General features: G+C 47.1%; 2 long non-coding RNA genes across 2 annotated transcripts in view; one reads left to right on the top strand and one right to left on the bottom strand.

Moving 5' to 3' along the window:
• LOC310893322 overlaps window positions 1-2,184 on the bottom strand; it is a 65,765-nt gene extending 63,581 nt beyond the window's left edge. The window contains exon 1 of the long non-coding RNA XR_014578902.1: window positions 1,786-2,184. This is a non-coding gene — a long non-coding RNA (uncharacterized lncRNA). The remainder of the gene's footprint in view (window positions 1-1,785) is intronic.
• LOC310893324 overlaps window positions 1-8,860 on the top strand; it is a 549,839-nt gene that overhangs the window by 244,964 nt on the left and 296,015 nt on the right. The window lies entirely within an intron of this gene.

Genomic DNA, 8,860 nt, shown 5'->3' on the forward strand with positions numbered 1-8,860 from the left:
ATGATTAATCCTGAGGTTGTGAGTAGGGCGGCGGCTGCCCCGAAGATTGGTCAAGGGCTTGGGTCAACTATGTGGTATGAGTGTGCTTGGTGTGCCATTAGATGTTTTCTTGTAAGTATAGGCTTAGAAGGAGCACGAAGACGTAGGCCTGGATTATGGCTACTGCTACTTCTAGGATGGTTAGGAGTAGTAGGATGATTATTGTTAGGATGGATACTGCAGGAAGGGTGGGTATTAATGCAATGGAGGCTGTAGAGACGAGTTGGATGAGTAAGTGTCCTGCTGTAAGGTTGGCTGTAAGGCGGACTCCGAGGGCTAGGGGGCGGATTAGTAGGCTGGTTGTTTCGATCAGGATTAGTGCGGGGATTAGGGGTGTAGGGGTACCTTCGGGTAATAGGTGGGCTAAAGAGGCTGATGGTTGGTTTCGTAGGCCTGTTAGTAGTGTGGCGAGCCATAGTGGGAAGGCTAGGGCTATGTTCATAGATAGTTGGGTGGTTGGGGTGAATGTATACGGAAGGAGGCCTAGAAGGTTGATTGTAAGAAGTATGATTATTAGGGATGTAAATATTATGGCTCATTTGTGGCCATTTTTGTTGAGTGGGACTATTAGTTGTTTTGTGATTAGGTGAAGGAGTCATGTTTGGATAGTAGAAAGGCGGTTGTTGATTCATCGGTTGTTTGGGGACGGGAATAGTAGGGCTGGGAAGAGTAGGGATAGTAGGATTAAGGGGATGCCAAATAGATTGGGGCTGGAAAATTGGTCACAGAAGCTTAGGTTCATGGTCAGGATCATGGTGTGGGTTTGGTAGTGAGGGAGGTCTTATTTGATGGGGGGTTGGTTGTGGTGAAGGCTAGTAGTTTTGGTTGGATGAGGAGTGCTAGGGTTAATCAGGTTATAATTATGATTGAAAATCATGGTGCGGGGTTAAGCTGTGGCATATCATTAAGGAGGGGGAAGTCCCTCTTTGGCTAGCTTAAAAGGCTAGTGCTGTTGCATAGCTTCTTAATGATTAGGATGATGATAGAAGGGACGATCAGGCCTCGAAATGTGGGAGTGGGGTTGATTCTACTACAATGGGTATGTAGCTGTGATTAGCCCCGCAAATTTCTGAGCATTGTCCGTAAAAAATCCCAGGCCGGGTGGTAATGAATGAAGTTTGGTTTAGTCGGCCTGGGATTGCGTCTGTTTTAACTCCGAGCGTTGGGACTGCTCAGGAGTGGAGTACGTCTCCTGCAGTAATGATCACGCGGATGGGGGATTCTATTGGGATAACTACGCGGTGGTCAACTTCTAGCAGTCGGAAGTGGCCGTTGGGTAAGTCTGGGGTGGGCACTATGTAGGAGTCGAATGATAGGTCTTTGAAGTCTGTGTATTCGTAGCTTCAGTATCATTGGTGGCCGATGGCTTTTAGGGTGAGGTCTGGTTCGTCGATTTCGTCCATTATGTAGAGGATTTGTAGGGATGGGAGGGCGAGGAGTACCAGGACGATAGCAGCTAGGATTGTCCAGATCAGCTCTACTTCTTGGGCGTCTACAGCATTGGACGAGAGTTTTTCTGTTAGTATGTGGGCTAAAAGGTAGAGAACTAGGCTGCAGATAGCTAGGGCAACGATTAGGGCGTGGTCGTGGAATTCAACGAGTTCTTCTATGATGGGCGTCTTGGAATCCTAGTTGGGAGTGGTTGGCCACATGAGATGTACAGGATTTTTACCTGTGATTTAGTCTTGACAAGGCTATGTAATTGGTTTACTAACGTCTCATAAGAAAGAAGCATGAGCGGTTAACCTCCTGGGAGACCCAGAAAACTTCACCCCAGCAAACCCGCTAGTAACCCCACCACACATCAAGCCAGAATGATACTTCCTATTCGCCTACGCCATCCTACGTTCAATCCCAAATAAACTAGGAGGCGTATTAGCACTGGCCGCCTCCGTACTGATCCTATTCCTAATCCCATTCCTGCACAAATCAAAACAACGAGCAATAACATTCCGACCACTCTCCCAGCTCCTATTCTGAGTACTAGTCGCCGACCTCCTCGTCCTAACATGAGTAGGAAGCCAACCCGTCGAACACCCATTCATCATCATCGGCCAACTCGCTTCAATCGCCTACTTCACTATCCTCCTATTTCTCCTCCCCGCCGCAAGCGCCCTAGAAAACAAAATACTCAACTGCTAAATACTCTAATAGTTTATAAAAACATTGGTCTTGTAAACCAAAGATTGAAGACTTACCACTTCTTAGAGTACCCCAAACTCAGAAAAAAAGGACTCAAACCTTTATCTCCAGCTCCCAAAGCTGGCATTTTCAATAAACTATTCTCTGACCCTAACCCCTAAACCGCCCGAATAGCACCCCGCGACAACCCCCGCACAAGCTCCAATACAACAAACAAAGTCAACAACAGCCCCCAACCCGCCACTAAAAACATCCCTGCCCCATGTGAATAAAACATGGAAACTCCACTAAAATCCGACCGAACAACAAACACCCCAACATTATTCACAGTAGAAACCCCGAACTTCCAAGCCCCCATAAACCCCCCAAACACCAACCCCCCAAAAACAATTGCCACAAACGCTACTGCACATCCAATCACCCGTCAATCCCCCCAAGCCCCAGGGAAAGGCTCCGCTGCTAAAGCTACTGAATAAACAAACACCACCAGCATACCCCCCAAATACACCATAAACAGCACTAAAGCCACGAACGAAACCCCAAGGCCCAGCAACCACCCGCACCCCGCCACAGACGCTAACACCAAACCAACAACCCCATAATACGGCGAAGGATTCGACGCCACACCCAAAACACCCACCGCAAAGCAAATCCCTAAAAAAACCATAAAATAAGTCATTATTCCTGCCCGGACACTACCCGAGGCCTGCGGCTCGAAAAGCCGCCATTGTTCTCAACTACAGGAACTAACCGCAAGCCCCCAATAATTCTACCCCATCTATGCCATTATGCTTAACCCCCCCCCCCTCCCCCCCCGAGGCGGGGGTATTTGGTTATGCATATTCGTGCATAAATTTATATACCCCATATACATACATACTATAGTACCAGTAATATACATTATATACGGACTATCTTATAAGCAGGTGCTAAACCCATACATGTACACGGCCATTAAACCCTTAAACACACTCCTACCAAACCACCCGGCATGAATGTTCTAGGACCATACCCCACAACACCCAATACAACTCCACTCAAGCGCATAACAAGACCCCATTTTAATGAATGCTCACAGGACATGCTCCAACAACAACTCTCCACCACATATCTCATGCAGTTCGTATCAGACGGATTTATTAATCGTACTCCTCACGTGAAATCAGCAACCCGTTGCACATAATGTCCGGTATGACTAGCTTCAGGCCCATACGTTCCCCCTAAACCCCTCGCCCTCCTCACATTTTTGCGCCTCTGGTTCCTCGGTCAGGGCCATCCATTGGGTTCACTCACCCCTCCTTGCCCTTCAAAGTGGCATCTGTGAGTACTTTCACCTTCTCAATGCGTAATCGCGGCATGTTCCAGCTTTTTGGCGCCTCTGGTTCCTCTTATTTTTTCCGGGGTTACCTCACAGGTGGCTATTCCCAGTGATCTCGGGGGTCCCACAATCTAAGCCTGGACACACCTGCCTCACGGCCTATCCTATATTTCAAGGGTCCCTCGATGAGACGGTTGGCGTATATGGGGAATCATCCTGACACTGATGCACTTTGACCACATTCAGTTAATGTTACCTCCACCCTCCGGGTTAAATGGGGCTATTGGATGAATGCTCGTTGGACATAGCACAAAACAACAAATCATTAAGCGCAACCCCTGCGCTTCACAAACTAAACCAGTAAACTTTCGCTAACCACCATGTAGCATAAACCTTCATCGCCCAATCCCAGCAAACTACCTCTAAAACTCCATTAATCATCCCTTCCATGACATCATCGGAACGATGTATATATACACACAAACACATACAAAATAACTTAAACTTATTAGAGAAACTCCAGTACTAAAAATAGTAAACACAAGCAATAATTTCATATACTTCACTCTCACTCACCACTCAACTATCAGCTAACCACACCCCCGTCCACATAGCTTAACACAAAGCATGGCACTGAAGTTGCCAAGATGGCATAAAACATGCCTGCGGACAAAAGACTTAGTCCTAACCTTACGGTTGGTTTTTGCTAAATATATACATGCAAGTATCCGCGCCCCAGTGTAAACGCCCTCGACCACCTACCCCCATACAGGCCTTGAGGAGCGGGTATCAGGCACACCCAAGTAGTAGCCCAAGACGCCTCGCTAAGCCACGCCCCCACGGGTATTCAGCAGTAATTAACATTAAGCAATGAGTGCAAACTTGACTTAGTTATAGCAACAGCCTAACTTCAAGGGTTGGTAAATCTTGTGCCAGCCACCGCGGTCATACAAGAAACCCAAATCAACCGTCCTATTGACACGGCGTAAAGAGTGGTAAAATGCCTATCCTAGCTAACTAAGATCAAAATGCAACTGAGCTGTCATAAGCCCAAGATGCACCTAAACACACCATTAAGATGATCTTAGGAACTAACGACTGATTTAAACCCACGAAAGCCAGGGCCCAAACTGGGATTAGATACCCCACTATGCCTGGCCCTAAATCTTGATACTTACTTTACCGAAGTATCCGCCAGAGAACTACGAGCACAAACGCTTAAAACTCTAAGGACTTGGCGGTGCCCCAAACCCACCTAGAGGAGCCTGTTCTACAATCGATAATCCCCGATTAACCCAACCACCCCTTGCCAACACAGCCTACATACCGCCGTCGCCAGCCCACCTCGAATGAGAGCACAACAGTGGACACAATAGCACCCCGCTAATAAGACAGGTCAAGGTATAGCCTATGGAGTGGAAGAAATGGGCTACATTCCCTATTCATAGGGCACACGGAAAGAAGCGTGAAACCACTTCTGGAAGGCGGATTTAGCAGTAAAGTGGGACAATAGAGCCTACTTTAAGCCGGCCCTGGGGCACGTACATACCGCCCGTCACCCTCCTCAAAAGCCACATCCCACATAACTAATACCATAAATACGCTGAAGATGAGGTAAGTCGTAACAAGGTAAGTGTACCGGAAGGTGTACTTAGAATATCAAGACGTAGCTATAACACCAAAGCACTCAGCTTACACCAGAAAGATATCTACTAGACCGGATCGTCTTGAAGCCCCCCCTCTAGCTCAACCACACAAATAGTACACCAAAACTAAAGAATTTACTAAACTAATTAAACTAAAGCATTTTACAGTCTTAGTATAGGCGATAGAAAAGACACTTAGACGCGATAGAGACCCCAGTACCGTAAGGGAAAGATGAAATAGCAGTGAAACAATCAAAGCGACAGACAGCAAAGATCAACCCTTGTACCTTTTGCATCATGGTTTAGCGAGAACAACCAAGCAAAGTGAACTAAAGTTTGCCCCCCCGAAACCCAAGCGAGCTACTTTCAAGCAGTTAAAGAGAGCGAACCCGTCTCTGTTGCAAAAGAGTGGGATGACTTGTCAGTAGAGGTGAAAAGCCAACCGAGCTGGGTGATAGCTGGTTACCTGTGAAACGAATCTAAGTTCCCCCTTAATCCTCCCTACCGGACATCCTGAACCCTAATGAGATGATTAAGAGCTATTTAATGGAGGGACAGCTCCATTAAAAAAGGACACAACCTCGACTAGCGGATAATTCTTACTACTGATCCTACCGTGGGCCCTAAAGCAGCCATCAAAAAAGAGTGCGTCAAAGCTCCACCACCTAAAAATACCAAAATAAGATGATTCCCTTATCACAAACAGGTCAACCTATGAATATAGGAGAATTAATGCTAAAATAAGTAACTCAGGGCCACACCCCTCTAACGGCGCAAGCTTACATAGAAACATTATTAACAGACCTAGACAGATACAAAAACCCCTACAAGACCACGTATTAACTAACCCTGTTAACCCGACTCAGGAGCGCCTATAAGAGCGATTAAAATCTGTGAAAGGAACTCGGCAAATTAATAAGGCCCGACTGTTTACCAAAAACATAGCCTTCAGCAAATTAAACAAGTATTGAAGGTGATGCCTGCCCGGTGACTTAGGTTTAACGGCCGCGGTATCCTAACCGTGCAAAGGTAGCGCAACCAATTGTCCCATAAATCGAGACTTGTATGAATGGCTAAACGAGGTCTTAACTGTCTCTCACAGATAATCAGTGAAATTGATCTCCCCGTGCAAAAGCGGGGATGTGAACATAAGACGAGAAGACCCTGTGGAACTTAAAAATCAACGACCACCGCGAATCCTCAATCAACCCCACTGGGGCCACTACCATCGCAGAGCCTGGTCGATATTTTTCGGTTGGGGCGACCTTGGAGGAGAACAAATCCTCCAAAAACAAGACCATACCTCTTTACCTAGAGCTACCCCTCAAAGTGCTAACAGTGACCAGACCCAATATAATTGATTAATGGACCAAGCTACCCCAGGGATAACAGCGCAATCCCCCTCAAGAGCCCATATCGACAGGGGGGTTTACGACCTCGATGTTGGATCAGGACATCCTAATGGTGCAGCCGCTATTAAGGGTTCGTTTGTTCAACGATTAACAGTCCTACGTGATCTGAGTTCAGACCGGAGCAATCCAGGTCGGTTTCTATCTATGACACACTCTCCCCAGTACGAAAGGACCGGGAAAGTGGGGCCAATACCACAAGCACGCCCCCCCCCCCGCTCTAAGCAGTGAAACCAACTAAACCGTGAAGAGGGCCTTCCCCCACCACTTTCAATCCTAGAAAAGGACCAGCTAGAGTGGCAGAGCCCGGCAAGTGCAGAAGGCTTAAGCCCTTTCCCCAGAGGTTCAAATCCTCTCCCTAGCTTCACCCATGATTCAAATAACAACACTAAGCTGCCTCGTTATATCCCTCCTATACATCATCCCAATCCTGATTGCTGTAGCCTTCCTAACCCTAGTAGAACGGAAAATCCTAAGCTACATACAATCCCGCAAAGGCCCTAACGTTGTCGGGCCTTTTGGCCTACTTCAACCATTTGCGGACGGACTGAAACTATTTACCAAAGAGCCCATCCGACCCTCTACCTCTTCCCCACTTCTATTCATTCTGATACCAATACTAGCCCTTGTCCTAGCCCTCACCACTTGAGCACCACTACCACTCCCATTTCCCCTAGCAGATCTAAACCTCGGAGTTCTCTTCCTAATAGCCATGTCAAGCCTAGCCGTCTACTCAGTCCTATGATCAGGCTGAGCCTCGAACTCAAAATACGCACTAATCGGAGCCCTACGGGCAGTAGCACAGACCATTTCATACGAAGTGACACTGGCCATAATCCTGCTATCAATAATCATACTAAGCGGAAGCTACACACTCAGCTCCTTTGCCGTCGCACAGGAGCCTCTATACTTCATTTTCTCCTCATGACCCCTAGCAATAATATGATACGTATCCACCCTAGCAGAGACAAACCGAGCTCCTTTTGACCTCACAGAGGGTGAATCTGAGCTAGTCTCAGGGTTTAACGTTGAATACGCCGCAGGACCCTTCGCCTTATTCTTCCTAGCTGAATATGCGAACATTATGCTAATAAATACACTTACAGCCATCATATTCCTAAACCCAAGCGCCCTAGGGCCACCCACAGAACTATTCCCCGTCATCCTAGCCACAAAAGTCCTCCTACTATCTTCTGGTTTCTTATGGGTCCGAGCTTCATACCCACGATTCCGATATGACCAACTAATGCACCTACTATGAAAAAACTTCCTACCCCTCACACTAGCTCTGTGCCTCTGACACATCAGCATACCTATCTGCTATGCAGGCCTACCTCCTTACATAAGGAAATGTGCCTGAACTACAAAGGGTCACTATGATAAAGTGAACATAGAGGTATAACAGCCCTCTCATTTCCTGTTGACCTTAGAAAAGTAGGAATTGAACCCACACAAGAGAAATCAAAATTCTCCATACTTCCCTTATATTATTTTCTAGTAGAGTCAGCTAATCAAGCTACCGGGCCCATACCCCGAAAATGATGGTTTAACCCCCTCCTCTACTAATGAACCCTTACGCGACCCCAATCATAACCTTCAGCCTCATCTTGGGCACCACAATCACAATTTCCAGCAACCACTGAGTTCTGGCCTGGACAGGACTGGAGATCAACGCACTAGCCATCATTCCCCTAATTGCCAAATCCCACCACCCACGAGCAGTAGAAGCCGCAACGAAATACTTCCTAACCCAAGCAGCTGCTTCCGCCCTGGTCCTATTCTCTAGCATAACCAATGCCTGAGTCACTGGCCAATGAGACATCACACAAATAAACCACCCAACCTCCTGTCTACTACTGACAGCAGCAATCGCTATTAAACTGGGCCTAGTGCCATTTCACTTCTGATTCCCAGAAGTACTACAAGGATCGCCACTAATAACAGCCCTGCTACTCTCGACCCTCATAAAATTCCCCCCACTAACCCTGCTCCTACTAACATCCAAATCCCTCGACCCAGCTCTACTCACCGCCATGGCCCTAGCCTCAACAGCACTAGGAGGCTGAATAGGACTGAACCAAACACAAACACGCAAAATCCTAGCCTTCTCGTCCATCTCCCACTTAGGCTGAATCGCCATCATCCTAGTTTACAGCCCCAAATTGGCCTTACTTACCTTCTACCTATACACAATCATAACATCAGCCGTATTCCTAGCCCTTAACAAAATCAAAGCCCTTAACCTATCCATGATCACAACCTCATGAACAAAAACCCCAGTGCTAAACGCCACCCTAATACTAGTA

The sequence above is a fragment of the Anser anser genome (assembly GCF_964211835.1).
Source record: "Anser anser genome assembly, chromosome: 2".
In the NCBI taxonomy this organism is placed as follows: Eukaryota; Metazoa; Chordata; class Aves; order Anseriformes; family Anatidae; genus Anser; species Anser anser.